At 36.4% G+C, this 21,449-nt stretch overlaps 1 protein-coding gene across 1 annotated transcript in view; it reads right to left on the bottom strand.

Annotated features, from left to right (window-relative positions):
* The window catches only part of UNC5D (unc-5 netrin receptor D), a 438,337-nt gene that overhangs the window by 144,496 nt on the left and 272,392 nt on the right, over positions 1-21,449 (bottom strand). The gene's annotated exons all lie outside the window — the stretch shown is intronic.

Raw genomic sequence — 21,449 nt, 5'->3', positions numbered from 1 at the left:
GGATTGCCCAACCTTCCTTCTGAGGAGTGGCTGGTGGGTTTGAACCGCCAGCCTTCTGGTTAGCAGTCAAGTGCTTTAGCCACTATGCTACCATAGAATCCTCCAATATTTCAACTCAAGGCTTAAATTTCCTCTTCAGGTCTTTCAGCTTGAGTAATGCTAAGGATGTTCTTCCCTTTTGGTTTTCTAATGCCAGGTCTTTGCATATTTCATTATAATAAAGCAGTAAGTATTGTAATGCAAATATCACTTAATTTTTGTTGCTCCAAGTGGGTATGGATATATATATATATATGTATATATATATATGTATATGTATGTATGTACACACACATACATATATATACACACATATATATATGGCTATGTGTATATATGTGTGTGTGTATATATATATATACACACATATCCATATATATATATGGATAGAAGATAGATGGAGATAAACAGATAAAAGCTAGAACAATGTAACTTTTTACTTTTTGGTGGTTCATTTTTTTCCACCTGCCTTTAATGCTTTTCTTTCTTTGTTATATGCAAAACTCCCAAATCATTTCCATGGTATCCTTTTTCTTAGGAGCTATTCATAGCTGCTCCCATACACATCCACCCACTCACCCACCTACATCTAGCCTTATCCTTCTCTACTGGGGGACAAATGTGGCCAGCTGCATACAGTCTGCACCCTGGGGATCTAAGAGATCAGGCCAGAGAGGAGATAGTACATATGGACAGATGGGCTCAACTTCCAAACTACAGAGTGGAACCAGGAGATGGCCACACACAAGTTTTTGGTTTTGATTATTTGAAATCTTCTCTGAGTAGTTCTGAATAACACACTGATATGTGTGATACTGGAATCTATATCATTTTTGAGATTCAAACAGAGATCCATTAAAAGTAAATACCTACCAGAAGAGTTAGCCCAGACAGCAACTCTCTTCTTAGGCAGCAATTCAAATATGCCATTAGAGTTAATGTTTACCATTCTTTTATTTCACTAAACCAAACATTGCTCACATTTTCATCTGCAAAGACCACTTTTATTATTTCCTTCTTCACAGATCATAGGCTTTGAAACATTTTCCCACTCAAAACATTTGGTTGTAATTGTTTTATTTTAATTTACTCTTCATATTCTTTGCAATCTTAAATTATTTAACAGTTGATTCAGAAGTCTGTGGAATAGTCTTCTTTTCTGTCCGTGCTTTGACTATCTCCTTTTGTGTCAGAATAATTCTCTAGCATCAATATGAAAGAAACTACTACTATTCCCACATTACTTCCTAGTCATGCCCAACTGCTCTGCCCACCTTCATGGTCTTTTATTAACTGACTCCATCACACCAAATCTGACTTAGTCTCATTACTCCTCAACCCAAACCTAATGCTCTAATAAGATAAGTCCATTGACTTTTCAGTCTCATCTCAGGTCTTTCACCCATGTTGTTGCTTCTTCTTGAGATGCCCCTTTCCTCTCAGCCATCTTTATAACAATTTTCTGCCTTCAAGAGAAAAATCACTTTGATTCTTTCATTAAATCTTTGGTTTTTATTCTGTTTACAGGGATCTCTTCCATCTATGGACAATTACCCTTACAGTAAAACACAATGTGAAATTTTTTTTTCCTCAAAAATTAATTAGTTTAAAAGTGCTAATTTATTTTATACTTTTATAATCATTGCTAGTTATAGGTTCATAATATGTAAATCAGATTTAAATGATTGGTTGTTGAAAAATTGGTACTGCTTACAGAAAATCAGAACAAGAAAATTGGGAGAGGGTGAAATTAATATCTATTTGCTTGCTTGGTGATTGATAGAAAAGAAACTGAAGTTATTGATCATCAGTGTGTTTCATTTATGCAGGCTCTTCCTCTCCTCCACTACTACAAATAATTAAGAACTGGTGTTATGTCCTGTGAATGCTATCCAAGACTGCAGGAAATCTCAGGAACTGGCAGATATGCCCTGTATTAACACTGAAGAATAATTGGATAAACATGAGGTCTGCTTTGCATAGGCAACATCACTGTGCTTGATATGTCAGGAAGACACTGACGATGACATGTGGGAATTCCCTTCTCCTCTGAGTGTTTAAAATGAAAGTTCATTTAGGCAGGAGAAAACACAGAAGCACAACCACCAGCTCTTGTATGCAGCATAAAACACTTCCAACGATTAAAAACTCAGAAAAACTGAAAAAAAAAAAAAAAAAAACCATAAAACATAGCCCATCTCCAGTTTTCACTGTTTGTATTTTTTAATTTTCAGATTGTATTTTTCTTTTTCATTCATTTCTTCAGATCCTGTTCAGAAATTACTCTTCAGAGACAACATTTGTTATCCCATATATTACTGGGTTAGTTCGATTCTTGCTTTCTCATTGTCCACTTCCCAGACTGTACAGACATCACAAGATCTATTATTTCCTTTTAAAATGCAATCTAAGCAAGTCCATGGAGGACATGTGCTGAGAATATGAAGTTTTTTGGAGATCCTTCCCCAGGTTTTCCAGATGGTGACATCTGTCAGAGAAATTACTGGTCTCCCCAAATAATTAATGGAATTCAAGATATATGAATGGCAACAACACCCACATGAATAAAAACTCAAAAGTTCTGAGACTCAAATTAGTAAATGGAAAAAAAAAAAAAGAAAAAAGCTCTACTGACATCTTCCACCTAAGAATTGTTCAGGGTCCTCTAATGTTAATTAGATGAAGTCAGAAGGATACCATGACAGACGATAACCTTCCAGAATTGTCCTTATCCAAGAATGTGATTAGTGTGCATTTAGGAGATGGTCTCCCTCTTTTTTTTTTTCTGACTGGTTCTATATGTGTTTGTGTTTTTGTAATTAATATAGAGAATAAATATGCTCTTGAACCACAGCAGATACATTTAAGCATGTGTCTACAAAGACTTTCTTATCAGAAATTGGCCTCCAAGTGATAAAATGCAACGTTTCTAACTCTACTCCAAAGGAAGACACATTGAAATCCCTTTTCTATTTTATGAGATCTTTTGCTTTGATTCCTTCCCTTCTATCCGGCTATATAACTATACATTCAAAATTGAACAAATATTTCCAGTCTATAATTCAAGCTTAATGTTAAAAGAATTCAATCTGTAGTTAAGGTTACCATGATTACATTCTTTAAGGCAGGAGTGATATTCAAATTATTTAAAATCTCGAGTAACACAGATACCAACCTAATAGTTTAAGTACCAGCCGTATTGTTTAGGATTATGGTAGCTCACTGCTCTCAAGGGTTGTCCTTTTAGTTGCTGGAACACAGGGAGAGCTGGGTAGAGAATGGATGGTGGGAATGAGTTTAATGATTACTTATTGATTGCTATGGAAACACCTTGCTATTTCAACAACTGGCATATACAGATTATCACTTCTATATTATGAAATGTTTAAAGAGAAATTGTGAATTTAGGACTCTGGACTTCTAAATTTTTTAAAGCTTCATTATCTTCATGCCAGCCATACATTTACATACTGTTATAGACTAAGCTACTTGTATGTAGAGTGTGTCTGTCTTGTTCTCCTGGGTTCCCAGTACCTAGGATAGCAGATGAAATACAGTGAGTACTGAATAAATATGTGTTGAATAAATGAGTACTGAATGAATGAGTGCTGCTAAGCCTTGTAAATTTATGTACATAAATTTCCTAAGTTCTATATGAGTTCTTAGGATATTGTGACTTCTGGATGAAGTGATTGGAGTAGAATGATAAAGAGTCCTGTCTGATATTTAGTCCATAGGCAAGGCTGACATCTATTTTGGTGGGGTAGGGCATGGAGTTACATGTAAGAGCTTGGTTTCATATCCAAAAGTTGCTTTCCTCATTCAAATGGTTTATTTTAGGTGTTACTGAATTAGAATAATTTTTCCTACAAAGTGCTTAAAAACCAAATGAACTGAAAGTATAATATGTGTGTGTATATGTATGAAAGCTATATTTAAGATATATGTTATACAGATTTTATGTTTTAAAGCCAAGATAAAACTTGGACATCATCTTGTCCAGATTTCTTGTTATAGATATCAATGCAAGGCACAAGATGGTGAGAAATTTTCCCAAGGTCACATACTACTTAATGAAGCATCTGACAAAGACCCTGGATTCATTAATGCAAGTTGAGACACTTTTAAATATCTCATGGTATCTCTATAAATGGCCATGGTAATTTCATATTCCATTGAGAAATTACATTGTCCTGTACCAAACACAAGTACACAAGGCAAGTCTTTGTTTATTATAGTACTGACACTCTGGAGAAAGAGGAAGGTAAGGGTTAATGGAGTTAATGATAATGTCTATTGATGTGGTTGACATATGCATTGTATGTATCTCCTTTTTCACTCATCTTGAAGAAACACACATATTTAATTTGTAATTTAAGGAGCAAAGGTAGAATCAAAACAAAGAGGTTTTCTTTATCACTATGAATTCACTTCGGTCAGCACACAACAGAGGTCACTAAATTTTTTACAAGAGTGGATTACTCAGTTTTAAATCATTTCCCTCATTGAGTTCTTGCCATTTCTTTTATAGCCAGACAACTCTATGATCACAGACATTAAATCTTTCTCTGGTCCAGAGTAATATTTCTTACCCAGGGTATCATACTGTTGAATCTTGAAGAATTACAAATACAGAATTGGAATTCACAAAACTGATAAAACAGAAGAATAGATTGCTATGACTGGAATGGCTGAATTTTGGACACTTCCAGGCCAGATGGGAATTTCAGTGGCAGTAGTTATTGACAGCCACAGTTATTATTCATTTTTTAAAAAATATAGCAACAAAATAAATAATTAATAGATAATAACAAAATAAAATATATATGAAAAAATTTAAGCAAGGATGTAAAAGACTTGTACACTAAGAACTATAAAATATTTCTGAAAGAAATTAAAGATACCTAAATGAATAAGGGAGCTCTTGTAGCGTAGTGCCTAAGGCACTTGACTGTTAACCAGAAGGCTGGCAATTCAAATCCACCAGCCACTCCTCAGAAGGAAGATGGGGCATTCTAATTCTGTAGTGATGCTGCCTCGGAAACCCAAGTTTCCATCTCGATGGCACATAACAACAACAACAACAAATGAATGAAAAGACAGTCCATGATCATGGATTGGAAGACTTAATACTGATAAGATATCAATACCACCCAAAGTAATCTACATATAGAACATAATCCCTATTAAAATTCCAAGAGACTGTATGCAGAAATGGAAAAGCTACTCTTATAGGACCCCAAGTAGCCAAAACAATCTTGAAAAGGAAGACAAAGTAGGAGAACTCATATTTCCCAATTTCAAAATTTACTATAAAACTAAAGTAATCAAAAAATGTGACAGTATTATAAGGATAGATATATAGACTAATGGAATAGAATTGAAAGTCCAGAAATAAACCCATACATTGAAAGCCAACTGATTGTCAAAAAAAAAAAAAAAAGTTGTTGTGTTTTAGGTGAGAGTTTACACAGCAAATTGGGTTCCTATTGTACAATATTTATACAAATTTTTCTGTGACACTGGTTACAGTTTTAATAATGTGTCTGCAGTCTTATTATTTCCATTCTGTTTGATCTGTTTCCATTCATCTGGCTTCCCTGCCCCTCCTTGCAATCTCATCTTTGCTTTTGGGTAATTGTCTCATATAGTTGCTTGTTTAAGGGATCATATGAGTCATGGGTAAGCCAACTAATTTTTGACAAGAGTGCCAACCAAGTCCATTCAATGGGTAAAGAAAAGCCTCTTCAACAAATGGTGCTGGACAATTGTATCTCCACATGTCACATAATGTAATTGGACTCATACCTCATTCCATATATGAAAATTAACTGAAAATGGATCAATGACCTAAGTGTGAGGAAAAAAAAAAAAAAACTTCAATGCCGTCGAGTTGATTCAACTCATATTGACCCCTCGTTGGTTTTCTGAGGTGTATCTCTATAGAACTAGATTGCCCAATCCTCCTTCTGAGGAGTGGCTGGTGGGTTTGAACCACCAGCCTTCTGGTTAGCAGTCAAATGCCTTAGACACTACACCACCAGAGCTCTGAACATGGTGACCCCCTTTGGGTTTCCAAGGCTGTAAATCTTTACAGAAGGTAAGAAGTAAACCATAAAACCCTCATAAGAAAACATAGGTGTAAAGCTTGGATTTATCAATGGCTTCTTTGATATGACACACAAAGTATAAGCAACAAAAGAAAATAAAATAGATAAATTAGACTTCATTGAAGTAAAAAAATAATAATAATAATTGTTAATCAAAGGGTTTTTTCAAAAAAGTTAAGTGACAGCTAACAGAATGGAAGAAAATATTTAGAACTCGTTTATTTGACAAGGGTTTAATATCACAAACCAAAAAAACCAAACTCACTGCCGTCAAGTTGGAGTTGGATCTGACTCATCCCAAGTGTATAAAAAACTCACACAACTCAACAGTAAAAAGAGAAACAATAAATGGGCAAAGGATTTGAATAGACATTTCTCCAAAGAAGATATTCAAGCAGTCGATAAGCACATAAAAAGATGTTCAACATCATTAGTCACTAAGGAAATGAAAATCAAAACCACGATGAGAAACCACTTCACACCTACTATTGGCTATTATCAAAAAAACAGAAAATAACAAGTGTTTGGCAAGGATGTGGGAACATTAGAATCCTCCTGAATTGTTGTGGGAATGTAAAATAGTGCAGCTGCTATAGTAAATAGTTTGGAGGTTCCTCAGAAAGTTAAAACATACAATTTTTGCACACTTCAGCAATTACAATCCTAGGTTTATACTCAAAAGGCTTTAAAGCAGGGATGCAAACATATATTTGTACATCAATGTTCATTTTAATGTTATTCACAATAGCCAAAAATGAAAACAACTCAAGTGTCCACCAACAGATGAGTAATAAATAAAATGTGGTACACACATACATTTCAATATTATTTAGTTGTAAAGAGACATGAAGTCTGATACATGCAATGACATGGATCAAGCTTGGAAAAGTTAATGCTAAGTAAAGAAGTTAGACACAGAAGGACAACTATATATGACCCCTTGTGTATAAAGTATCTAGAATACACAAATGCACATAGACAAATGTTTATTCATTGTGACCAGAAGCTAGGAGGAATGGGAATATGAGGAAAGGCAAAATGGTAGTTATTGCTTACTGAGTACTGGGATTTTCTGGGGGGTGATTAAAAAAAAAAAAAATCTTTTAGAAATGGATGGCAGTGATGGTTGCAAATCATAGTGAATGTAATTATTGTAATTTAATTGTACACTTAAAAGTGCTTAAAATGACATCTTCTTTTGTTACATATATTTTACCACTATGAAAAAGAAAAGAGGAAAATAAGACAGCAAAGAGGATAACAAGATTGCTAATTTTTGAGATCTGGGGATAGAATAACCGAAGTACCAGACATGCAACAGATCTCATTATTCAGAATGGTTGATAACAGGGATAATTCTTGGATCTACAAATTGCTATAGGAATTATTTTCATATCATGTAATCTAGTAGTGTGTGTGTGTATATATTTGAATGAGAAAGAATTTCTGAAGTGTGCTCAAAATTGGGACTTCCTTATAAAAAAACATTGTATCCAGGTTGTTAGAACATGCATACTTCACAACATTAGAGAAATGTATATATCCCATTCTCAGTATTATGAGACCTGTTTTACTAGCTTGTAGATCATCAGATCTCCTTAGTTTACTTCCTTCCCTCTCCTGGGCCTTATCTTTAAGTTATTTCCTTAAATTTTATTGTGGTAAGAATATACTTAACCAAACATATGCCATCTCAATAATCTCTATACATATGATTCAGTAGCATTGATTACACCCTTTAAGTAGTACAACTATTCTCACTATTCTTTTCCAAATCATTTTAGCACAAGTAACATAACTTCAATAACCCCTAAGCAAAAACTCCCCTTTCTCCATTCCCTCCAACCCATTAACCACTAATAACTTTGGTTTCTTTGTTGTTGTTGTTGTTAGTTGGCTTGAGATTCAGAGCGACTCAGGTACAACAGAATGAAATCTTGCCTGGTCTTATGCCATCCTCAAAATCCTTGCAGTCACTGTGTCAATCCATCTCACTGAGCTCTTCCTCTCTTTGGGTGGCCCTATATTCTACCAAGCATGATGTCCTTCTCCAGAGACTGGCCCCTCACGATAACATGTCCAAAGCACATGAGAAGTCCTGCCATCTACCCTTCTGAAGAGCATTCTGGTGGTACTTCTTCCAAGATAAGTTTGTTCATTCTCCAGGCAGTCCATATTCAGTATTTTTTGCCAATGCCATAATTCAAATGCATCAGTTCTTCTTTAGTCCTTCATATTCATTGTCCAGCTTCTGCATGCATATGAGGTGATTGCAAATACCATGGTTTAGGTTAGGTGAACCTTAATTCTCAAAGTGAAATTTTAGTTTTTAACACTTTATAGAGGTCTTTTGTATCAGATTTGTCCAATGTAGTAAGTTGCCTGCCTTCTTGACTGATGCTATTGTGGAGCTTTGATTGTGGACACAAGTAAAACAAAACCCTTTATAATTTAATATTTTCTTTGTTTAGCATGATATTGCTTATTGGTTCAGTTGTGAAGACTTTTATTTTCCTAATGTTAAGCTGTAAGAAGTTCTAGTGGCGTGCTGGGTGAGATATTCAGCTGCTAACCAGAATATCAGTGGTTCAAATACACCAGATGCTCCACGGGAGAAAGGTGAGGCAATCTACTTCCGCAAAGATTTACAGCCTTGGAAATGCAATGTGGGTCACTGTGAGTCAGAGTTGACTAGATGGCAGTGGGTTTAATTTTAAAGTGTAATCTATACTACAGGCTGTAGTCTTAAATATTCATTCTTAAGTGCTTGAAGTTCTCTTCATTTTCAGCAAGCAAGGTTGGGGCATCTGTATATTGCAAGTTGTTAATGAGTCTCTCCAATCTTGATTGTGCTTTTGTCTTCATAAAGTCCAGCTTCCTGGATAATTTGTTAAGCAAACATAATGAATAACTATGGTGAAAGAGATACAAACTCGACTCACACCTTTCTGATTTTCAGTTGTGTAGTAACTCCTTGCCTTAGTCTAACAACTGCCTCTTGGTCTATAAATAGGTTCCTCATGAGCACAATTAAGTGTTCTGAAATTCCTATTCTTTGCGATGTTATCCATAATTCATTATAATCCACACTGTCAAAAGCTTTTACATAGTCAATATAACACTGGTAAAAATCTTTTTTGGGATTCTCTGCTTTCAGCCAAGATCCCCCTGATATTATAAATTATACCCCTCATCCCATGTCCTCTTCTGAATCCAGCTGGAATTTCTGACAATTCTCTGTCGATGGCTGGCTACAAGCATTTTTGAATTATCATTAGCAAAATTTTACTTCCATGTGATGTTAAATACATTATTTGATAATTGCTGCATTCCACTGGCTCACTCTTCTATATGTTTGCTTATATGTAAGCAACATCATATAATATTTGTCCTTTTATGATTGACTTCATTCAGTATGATGTTTTCAAGGCTCAATCATATTGTGGCATTTATCAGAACTTCATTTCTCTTTAGGGCTAAGTAGTATTCTGTGTATATATCACCTCTTGTTTATACATTCATGTGTTGGTTATTGTGAAAAGTTCAGCCAGGGTTATTGGTGTACAGGTTTCTATCTATATCCCTGCCTTCACTTTTGAGTATATACCCAGAATTGAAATTGCTAGGTCATATAGTGGTTCTAGGTTCAACTTTTTAGGAAACTACAAAACTGTTTTCTACAATGACTGTATCATTTTAAATTCCACTAGCACTGGATGAGGGTTCCATGTAAGTTATTTTTAACTATTGGGTAGAACCATAGAATTTTAGTGCTGGTTGGGGTTTAGGCATCACCTGGTTTATTTTTTCCTCAAGACAATATCTCTGTTGTCTGACAAAGTCTGGAAAACTGAGAGTTGTTCATTCAATTATTTATCAGTAGTGCTGTAGAAGGATATTGTCATTTTTGTTTGCCATAAAATTTAAAAATCCTTGTGAAATTTTAGTATCTTACTAAAGTCTATTTTCCTACAACCAACACAATGAAAACACACTGCTGTTGAGTTGGATCCGACTTATAGTGACCCCTCCTTGGGTTTCCGAGGCAATATCACTAGGGAAGTAGATAGATTGATTGCCCGACTTTCCTTCCGAGGAGGGGCTGGTAGGTTTGAACCACCAGGCTTCTTGTTAGCAGACAAATGCCTTAGGCACTACACCACCAGAGCTGACAGTAGGTCTCAATTTACTGCTCAGAATTGTTTTACAAAAAAAAAAAAAAAAAAACATAGTCTCTAATAAACTTTAATGAAAAGTCATTTTATTTCATTAGAAACACTATGCTAATTAGCTATATTAGGAAATGTACTAACAAAAGATGTAAAGCATCACACTGCAAATACTTTCACAAAACATGGTAAACATACTTTTTCTAGCACAGAAATCTAATGGGACACATACACTCATTATTATTTTTACAAATGGAGTGCTACCTATAGATGCCAATTGCTGTACATGAATTAGTTCATTTCCACCTTTAACAGAATTCTTTATTATAGATTCTATTATAATCATTATATTATAGATGAGAAAATTTAGGTTTGCAGTAATTACTAAACTTGCTCATTTTTTCCTGCTCATAGTATTATAATCAGAATTCAAACTCAAGCAATCTGACCCCAGAGGCTGGATTCTCAAATCTGTTTTGGATCTATGGGATGGGAGTGTTCAAGTAGGCTGTGTTCATCCCCAACCCCACCCTCCACCAACTCTAGATTCACATCCATTTATTATCTTTCAAAAAAGAGAATTGACTTATATAGTGAAACCCATGACAGCCTGCCTTGTTTTCTTGGGTCTTGCAAATTTTCTGTCTTTGACAAGACATAGTCTTACCACCATTTTATTACACATTTTAGGCAAAAATATTTGAGTTTTCTTTCTCGGACAGGTTTCTTCCCTACACAGATTCCTGCTTCTGCATGTTTTACTGTAACTGGTTTCACCTTAGGATCACAGAAGGATTTAGAAGGGTGTTAACCCTCTGCTCTGAATGCCACATCAACCTGTGCCCATCCTAAACCCACCCAGTACATATGCTCCATCTCTGTGCTCTTGGAGGTGTCATCTACAAAATCTCTTTTCTTTGTAGTGGATTTGCTTTCTAAAATTTCACCTCCTTGAGGAATGTCTTTAAGCTTTCTAATGGGTTTCTCTCTCTAGTTTACATGGCCACAGGAACCTCTTCTTTGTTTAGTTTTTGTTGGTTTTATTTTGTTTTGCTTTTGTCTTTTTCCTCTTTCACTAAGTAATGTGATCTAGGTACATGTATCTGGCTCTCCAGCTGCCCAAATGTAGTTTTAGAGTCCTTCCTATTTATAGTGGAGGTGTTTCATTTTGATTCCTCTCATAAAATGGACAGAGTTAAGAAGATATACCTAAAATAAACAAGCTACCTGAGATTATATTTCTGAAGCATAAAACAGCACTCTGTTCGATTCCCCCAAAAGAATGAAGCACAGTGGAAAAGCACATATCAGGTATCTTGAGGGAGGTAGGAAAAGATGGGTAGAAGGAGAGGAAGAGACAGACAGGAAGAATAATTGCCTTGATTTCTATTAGCTGAGACACCAACTATTATGTAGTTTGTTCTGTCATGACTACATACAGATAGCACAGATCCATGAGGAAATAAAGACAATATGGTGTCTCTCAGATGACAAAACATATCTTAAGAGTTTCAGGGCTGGTTGGTAAGAAAGGCCACACATTTTTAATGGTTTATGATATATCCATCAATCATGGACCATAGATGAAGGTCAATCCTCCTTTGGAAGGTAGGATGTGTTAAAAAAAAAAAATCAGATGTCTTTACTTTTTCACTAATAAGGCATATGAACAGAAAAGCCTATAATGGGAGGATAAAAAGGAGAGGGACTTTATGGTGATTTTTTGCATGTGGTTTATTCTTTTTTCTCTTTACACCCAATTCCACTCAGGAGATGGCAATTGAATGCAAGTCTTATCACAATGCACAAAAATGACAGCTTTAGCTTTGTAGAATTAAAAAAAAAAAACGTTTTCACTGAGACACACGACGATGGAGATATCTCTGTTTTATTTTCCTTTTTAAATATGCACAATGGAAACTTTAGTCCTGAGCCACTCTACTCTGTCTCATTAAAACTTGTTACTTATTGGTTTTCTTATTGGGTCCCATAATGGGAGAATGTTTATTCAACATGAGCGAGAATTGTTGCTAAGCTGCTAATGACACCATATGTGTCCAACTCTACATCCTTATTACTCCTGTGGGTCTATAATATTGCATTCGCATTTGCTTTGTAGTCTACAAGAAGGCAACTTTCTGAATTAATCAATTGTTTGTTATGCTACTGGGTATTTCTAAGAATAATATTTATGTAAAAGGAGCACCTACTGTATATTACAGGAGTCCCTGGGTGGTGCAAATTGTTAAGTAATGAACTGCTAATAAAAGGTTGGTGGTTCAAACTCATGTAAGAAGAAAGGTCTGGTGGTCTTCGGCTTCCAAAAGTTTACAACCACGAAAACCCTATGGAGCACAGTTCTACTCTGCAGTCCATGGAACTATCATGACATGGAATTGACTCAATAGCAACTAGCAACATGGAAATGAGTTTTTAATATTAAACCACTTGGGGAAATTAGAAAGCAATAGAAATTTCACTGGGTCCCTGGGTTATATAATGGTTGACATGCTTGGCTACTTACCAAAAGGTTGGTAGTCGGAATCTACCCAGAGGAATCTCAGAAGAAAGGTCTGACAATCTATTACCGAACAATCAGCCCTTGAAAAACTCTGACACATGTGGGCTCTCTATGAGAATAGACTGGATGGCCAACAAAAACATCAAGGCATTCTATGACCACTTCAGAATGCATTGTGCTAGGATATATGTTTGCTATATCAAGTTTAACTATGTTAAAACCAAATAACAAAAAACAAACAAACAAACAAACAAAACTCACTGCCATCAAGTCAATTCCGACTCATAGTGACCCCCTTTGGGTTTCTGAGGCAGTTAATCTTTAGGAAGTAGATTGCCCAGTTTTCCTTCCACGGAGTGACTGGTGGGTTTGAACCGCTAACCTTCTGGTTAGCAGCCAAATGCCTGGTTCTGAAATATAAACTTTTCCAACACAAAGTTTAAGAATATACCAAGTATGATTCATAACCCTTTGCCACAGGAAAGGAGTTGATGGGTCTTGTTTTGGTAAAGTGACACACATCCATTATAGTGCTATATACCCAACAGGCATTCTGTAAATCACTAGCAAAAAATAAATGAGTTGTTTCCGATGCAATGCACTCTCTGAAGGACAGATATTCTGTTAGTCAATGTCCTAGGAAATACAGGAAAGGGAATCAGGTAATTACCATAACAGATAACAATGATGCTTAGGATGGTCCAAGAAAAAATGCTTAACAATGCAACTATCCTTTGATATGCTTATAGGCTGACCTTCTCAGGTACTTCCTCCAGGTCATTCAAGTAAACATTCAATAGACAATGTGGTAAGATCATTAGATGTAGCTTAGAGATGTGCATTTGTAACTGCTACTATAAATATCTTTGTCCTTGGTCCTTTAAATTGTCAATTCAAGCTTTCTCTATCAATGTAAACGGGGGGGGGGCACAACCCCGTTGCTATTCACCACAGTAGGATGTAGAACACTGTTTTTGTGTAGAATGTTATGCCAATTGGGCAAATTGGGCTTCATATCCCCTGTGACTGTGGTACCGAGCTCAAGGACCCAGTGACTCATTCCTTCAGGGTGTTTGGCTGTAGCTAAGAAATTATCATCACTTTGCCCCATTAGCTCTATTATAAATATGGACTTTCTTATAAAATTGTTGTTGTTGTATGTGCCATTGAGTCAGACCTGACACATAGCGATCCCTCCTTGGGTTTCCAGGGCAGTATCACTACGGAAGTGGAAGTAGATTGCCCCATCTTCCTTCCGGGGAGTGGCTGGTGGAAATACACAGATACATATGTAGCAATATTATGGTAGTTAAGGTCATGTGTCAACTTGGCTCGGCCTGGTTTTGAGTGGCTAGGCAGTTGAATGTAGTTGTTCCCCATGATACGACTGGTACTAACTCCATGGTAGAATCTACTATGAACAGCTAAGCAGCTACCTTAGAGATGTGGTCTGCTCCAGGTATATAAGGAGAAGCTTTAGGAAGGTTTCTGAGCTTTTGGGCATGCTTGGACCCTGCATGCAGCTGAGTCTTCATTCAGTAGCCTGCCAAGCTCTGCTGATCCTGGGACTCTTAATGGACTTGAATCAATGACCTGCCATGTGGTTTGGTAATATTGAACTGTGTCATTTCCTTTGTTGACCTTGGGCTTGTTAGCCTAAGGAGCCAGCAGCTGCCTGAGTGAAAAGACATCTGTAGCTTCAGTGGGCCAGGAGCAAGAGGCAGAACAGCTGAAGCCCAAGGTCGAATGGTTCTCATACAGCTCCTAGAGCTTGGCACTTTGAACTCAGGCTTCTAGCCTCCAAAATTGTAAGAGAATAAACTTGTGTGTGTTAAAACCACTCGTGTGTGGTATTTTTGTTAGATCAGCACTAAGTCGCCAAGAGAAGTATCGTCTGCCAAACTTATATATGGTCATAGGTATATTCCCTTTTGCCCAGACATACCTGATCAGTTAGTCTGTTTACCTATTTATCCACCTGTAGATTGAATGCTTGTTATTATTATTGACAATGCAGTATTGTGTACACAAAGTGTTTATCTTTGTTATCTGTACCTCCTGTGCACCTCTATGTATTCCTTTTCCTTAGTGTTACTGTGTTGGTCACTTGTTTTCAGTATATTGTCTTTCCTACCACCCAAATCAATACTTATCTCTTACCTGCCTAGCAATTTTCATTCCTCTGCCATCCCTTCCCTGACAACCAATAAAGAAAGTTTGCTTCCATATGTAAATTTTCCTTGAAATTTTACAATAGTTGACTAATATAATATTTGTCCTTCTGTGATTGATTTGTTTCATTCAGCATAATGTCCTCCAAGTGCATCATTGTTATGCAGTGTTTTGTGGAATCTGCATTACTCTTTAGTGTTGCATAGTATTTCATTGCATGTATGCACCATGGTTTGGTTACTCATTCCTCTGTTGATGGGCACTTAGGTTCTTTTCATTTCTTTGCTATTGTAAATAGTGGTGAGATGAACATGGGTGTGTATTTATCTATTCATGTCCTGGCTCTCACTTCATTAGGACATATACCTAGTAATGGGAATGCCAGATCAAATGGTATTTCTATTTCTAACTTTTTAAGGAATAGCCATAACATTTTCACAGTCATTGTATCATTTTACAGTTCTACTAGCAATGGATGCAAAACCAGCAGCCAACATTATTCTTAATGGAGAGAGACTGAAAGCATTCCCCTTCCAAATGGGAACCAGATAAAGATGCCCTCTATCCCCAGTTCCATCCAGCATTTTATTGGAAGTCCCAGCCAGGGCAATAAGGCAAGAAAGGGAAATAAAAGGCTTCCAAGTTGGTAGGAAGAATTAAAACTATCCCTATTTGCAGATTAGGCATTTGACTGTTAACCAGAAGGTTGGCAGTTCAAACCCACCAGTCACTCTACATAATGAAAACTAGGCAATCTACTTCCATAAAGGTTTACCATCTCAGAAACCAAATGGGGTTCACTGAGTTGGAATTGACTTGCTGGCAGTGAGTTTGGTTTTTGGTTTATAGACAGAGAACACAAGAGACTCAGTAAGAAAACTACTGGAACTAATTGAAAGATTTAGCATAGTGGCAGGATACAAGATTAACAGAGAAATCAGTTGGATTCCTCTACAATAAGAAAATCAATACCATTTACAAAAGCTCCCCAAAAGATAAAATACTTGGGAATAAATCTTACCAGGAACACAAAAGACATATACGAAGAAAACTACAAAACACTACTTCAAGAAACTATAAGAGATCCATATAATGGAAGGACATACCAAGCTCATGGATAGGAAAACCAAACATGGTGAAAATGTCAATATTACCCAAGCAATCTATACATTCAACACAATCCTGACCCAGATTCCATCAACATTCTTTAAGGACACAGGAAAAAAGTTACGAATTTTATATGGAAAGGACAGAACACTTGGATAATTTGTACTGCTAACCAGAAGGCTGGCAGTTCAAACTCATCAGCCACTCCTCAGAAGGAAGACTGGGCAATCTATTTCTGTAGAGGTACTGTCTTGGAAACCCCAGGAGGGGTTGCAATGAGTTGGAAATGACTTCATGCCAGTTAGTTTTTTTTTCTTTTTGAGTACTGAGGAAGAAGAACAAAGTCTCAAAACCTAGTATACAGCCACCAGAATCAAAATAGCTTGGTAATAGTACAGCAACAGACACATAGACCAGTGGAATAGAACTGAGAACCCAGAAATAGATCCATCCACCTATGGGCAGCTGCTCTTTGACAAAGGGTCAAAATCCATTAAATAGGAATGAGATAGTCTCTTTAACAAATGGTGCTGGCAAAACTGGATATCCATTTGTAAAAATGGACATCACATCATACACAAAAATTAACTCCAGATGGATCAAAGACTTAAATGTAAACATTAATCTATAAAGTTTACCAAAGAAAAAATAGAGGTAAACTTAAAACCAAAATACCCACTGCCATCAAGTCTATGCCAACTCCTAGCAACTCACATTGGATTTCCGAGCGGGTAAATCTTTATGGAAGTAGATTGTCCCATCTTCCTTCCATGGAGCCACTGGTGGGTTTGAAACACCAACCAATCTTCTGGTTAGCAGTCAAACGCCTTAGGCACTGCATCACCAGAGCTCGTAGGGCAAACTTAGGGGCTCTAATATATGGCATTAATAGACTACCAAACATAAATAAAAATGTATAGACAGCAGAAGGTAAACTAAATGACTGGAAGTTTCTGAAAATTAAATTCCTATGCACATTAAAAGATTTCTTCAAAAGAGTAAAAATTCCCACAGATTGGGGAAAAATATTTGGCAACAACATATCTGACAAGGGACTTATTTCTAAGATTTATAGAAAACTCCAACACTTCAACAGCAAAAAAATAAACAATCCAATTAAAAAATGGACAGAAGACATGAACAGACACTTCACTGAAGAAGATATTCAGGTGGCCAATGAACACATGAAGAAATGTTCATGATCATTAGCCACTAGAGAGATGTCAACCAAAACACTGAGATACCATCTCACCCCAGCACTAATAGTGTAATAGCGAACTTCAGTGAGACAGGATAATAAATAATAAATGCTGGCAAAGATGTGAAGAGACTAGGACTCTCATCCAAAAACCTATCTTTTAACTGATATTTCAGTTTTTGAACTGTCAATGTTGAACTGACCTACCTCATATTATAACAAAAAAGATAAATTAGCCATAAGCTTTTGAAGATTTCCTCTTTCTTTCAGTCCTCACTGGAACTATTCTGAATCCATTCTCATCTAGATACTAGCTCTCTTTGAAGCGGACCCATTTAATCATCTCAAGCCAAAGCTGTTAGTTTCATGAACCAAAAGAAAAAAAAAAATCCCATGGCCATTGATTTGATTCTGACTCATAGCAACCCCATAGGATAGAGTAGAACTGTCCCATAGGATTTCCAAGGCTTTAATCTTTACAGAAGCAGACTGCCACATTTTTCTCCTGTGGAGTAACTAATGGGTTCCAAGTGCTGACCTTTCTGTTACCAGCCAAGTGCATTGACCACTGTGGTACCAACGTTCCCTCTTAATTTCAAATCTGCTGGAACAAAGGGACAAGGATCTGGCTTTTCTGATTCCTCAGGATCAAATTAAATGCCTTGACATTTTGACATGTCTGTTCCTGTCATGCGGTAAGTACATATCATTTATCTCCAGCTGTGGTTCTCAGAGCCTGTTGTTGGTGTTGGGTGCTGTCATGTAGTTTCAACTATTAGTGGTGCCACGTGACAGAATAGAAATGAAGAAGCTAAGTTCAGTTGTTTTAAATAGCAATGGTCAGGAAACTGTCTGATTTTGGTTCTCAAAGTCCAGAAATTTGTGTCCACGTGTTCTTGTTTCTTTACAAAAACTGCAAATAATCATCTATATTATAAAAACACCAAATTATCATCTTTCTTCTCAGGGAAAGCACTGTTCTACCATGAAGGTTTGGTTGTTTGGTTTATGCTTGCAGTTTGGAATCTTGGACTAACTGCTATTGGCAAGAATTCCCTGATCTCACTTTGGCCAGGCTTGGATATTTATTTTCTTGTTGAGAGCATTTAGGTGTGGCTGTTTGTGACAGCATATCACTAAGATTCTGTGCTCCAGTCACAACTGGCCAAGCAACAATCACACCCAAATATTAAAGTGATCATTCAGAGCTGGCAGTTTCATCTCAGAGACAAATGTAGCCCTCAGAGACAGCAAAGGAAATCCAGATGCCTTGTTGAAACCTAAGTAAAAGCCAAGAATTGTAGGTCATCCAAGAGCCAAGCAATGTCATTGTTAACCCTCCAAGAGTAATTGGGAATTGAGGGACTGCTTTAGGGCCATGTTTGGCATAAAGGAAAAAATTAGGAGGAAAGAAATTCCCAAACTGTAGCATGACCTAGTTTCATCAACAGAGCTAGTGCTCCATAAGGCTGTTCCAAATTCTATTTTAATCAAACTCAGCTTTTGTTGAGCTGTACTCTCAGAGCACAGCTAGTTTCACCAAGAGCACCCTGACAGAGTACCAGCCAGATACAGAGTGATGTGGGCATCATGACTATTTCAGCATCATTTAACTAGATTGCTATTCATTGCTTCCTGCAGTAAGAGTGAAATGTTATATCTTTTTGTTAACTATTGGTAGCTCTCCCTACCTACAAAGAATACCTTCGGATGTGGGACTCTTACAAACACATTTTTTTTTTCCCACTAATGTGAAATATACCTTATTCACTATTATGATTTCATTGGCTTCACCCTCTTTTCTTCACTATAGTCACCAAGTGTCTCTGATCATATTTGACAGAGATCCTGGTATGCATAATATGGAGGGAATGACACTAGGAAAAAAAATTGTTAAGCAGAAAAGGGAATAAGCCAATGAAATGCTTTCAGCAATTTCCTGGATTATGGCCAATTTGGCTCTGAAAGTAAAGAATTGAACATTGAACATCGTAAGTGGATGCACATCTCAGATTTTGGAGTTAGAATCTAGTCTTGCCAGTGCACTCAGTGTTGATAATCCCTTTCTTACTCAACTGATACAGTTGTACATTGCAATACAAGTGCAAATAAATAGCATTCACATAACCCAAAACAAACTAGTTGCAATTAAGTCAATTATAATGACCCCATATTTGTAGAGTCAAACTGCTTCATAGGGTTTTAAATGGCTGTGATCTTTAGGAAGCAGGTGGCCAGGTCCTTCTTCCAAGGCACATCTGTGTGGATATGAAATGCCAACCTTTTAGTTAGTAGTCAAGTGCTTAATTGCTTGCACCACCCAGTGACTTCCTAACATTCACATATTGTTAACAATTATTATTATTTTTTTTATATTAAGGATTAGCCTAATAAGTCTTGAATCAGTAACTCTAAGACTAAATTTAATTCTAATGGTTGAAGGCTGGTACCCCTATACTTTATAATCTAATTGGTGGCTAATAAGGAAGGTTATTACAATGATTATCTAAAATTTAACCAGAGCCAATTAGTTTTGCTGTAGTGGTTCACTGGCAGACACTTGAGTGTCATGGTATTAAGTTATCATTGGTTAATATGGTTACACTTTTTTTTTTCTTTTTAGAAAAGAAACAAACAGAAACACATAACATGTATGTTTCAGAAAAATCTGATATTAGGGTGGTCCTCCTGCTATTAAGTTTTCTGTTCAGTTTCCTTATTTAGGAAAGGGAAGGTATTTTTAGGAAAGCAAATGGTTGAAATGTATGTATTAAAAGTCTGGCCCTTTCATCACTGAGATTAGTGGTTAAGTTATCTTTTGTTACAGACCTTTGTATTATATCTCACATGTGCAGGACAATCAATACTTGTAATAGTAAAAAGAGGCACTATGGACTACTTGTTGTTGTCGTTAGCTGAGATCGTGTCAGCCCCCAACTCATGCCTATGCACATCCTGCTCCATCCCCAAGATTGGTTACAGATTAGACCACTGTGATCCACTGTGTTTTCATTGGCTAGTTTTAGGAAGTAGATTGCCAGGCCTTTCTTCCTAATCTGTCTTAATCTGGAAACCTTGCTGAAACTTGCTCAGCATGATATCAACAGGCAAACTTCCAATGACAGATGGGTGGTGGCTGCACATGAAGTTCAATGGCTGAAAATTGGACTTAGGTCTATGCATAGATGGTGAGAATTCTATCACTGATGCCCTATAGACTAAGAGTATTCATTTTAATGTATTAACCATTTGATATCAACTTGTTTTGAATATACGGTAATCAGCAAATTTGAATATAGTTGCTTTGGGCATATCAATGTAGAAGAAGGAATCCAACTTAGGTATTTCCTAAATACTGTCATCATCCCAAAGAAAAAAACTGACACATGTGCCTAAAGAGATTGCAATCTACCGAGTTACATTATATATTTTTTTTCATGCATATTTTACAAAGAGTTTCCAAAGAAGGCATCTTAGTTCCAGAGAATTAGCACATCTACATTTCATGTTTCTTAATGATCCCATCAAAATCAATATCCTTAACTCATCTGAGAGGGTGAGTGGGGAAGGGATTAATACTTATTGAACACCTGCTGTGTGTGATGAAATGTTCAAATATGTTTTATGAATTAACCTCTAAAATAACCAAAGATGGGTATTATTTTTTATATTTATAGTCCAAAAAATTAAGCAGTTAAGCAGCTTGCCAAGGGTCACAAGGATAGTTAATACCAAATGAAAACGTATCTCTATTTGACCCTAATTTACTCTCCCATACTTCTGAACTCAAGGTAGACAGTCACTTGAACATAGTAATAGTATAGTGTCAGGAATAAAGCAGAGGCTTGGGAGTTTTGGCATGAACGTTCTATTCCCTAAGTTCTGCTAGACCAATTTGATAAAAAGCCACATACCCCTCAGGCATAAACTTTTTTTTCCTTTTGTAAGATAATAGTCACAACATATGTTCTTTGCCACAGAACCATTGTCTCTAAAGATTTAGTAAATGGCTTAGAGTGCTATAAAATTCTTGGGAGAAATATAAACATACAGTCATCAGTATCACTATTTTGGAAAAGTTAAAACGTTGCTCCTTAAGGAACAGTGAGAATCAATGGGCCATTAACTAAAAA

Source organism: Orycteropus afer, unplaced genomic scaffold (assembly GCF_000298275.1).
Source record: "Orycteropus afer afer isolate SDZICR_OR568_19922 unplaced genomic scaffold, OryAfe1.0 scaffold00024, whole genome shotgun sequence".
In the NCBI taxonomy this organism is placed as follows: domain Eukaryota; kingdom Metazoa; phylum Chordata; class Mammalia; order Tubulidentata; family Orycteropodidae; genus Orycteropus; species Orycteropus afer.
The sequence above is the reverse complement of the archived record's forward strand: the minus strand, read 5'-3'. Positions and strand labels throughout refer to the sequence as shown.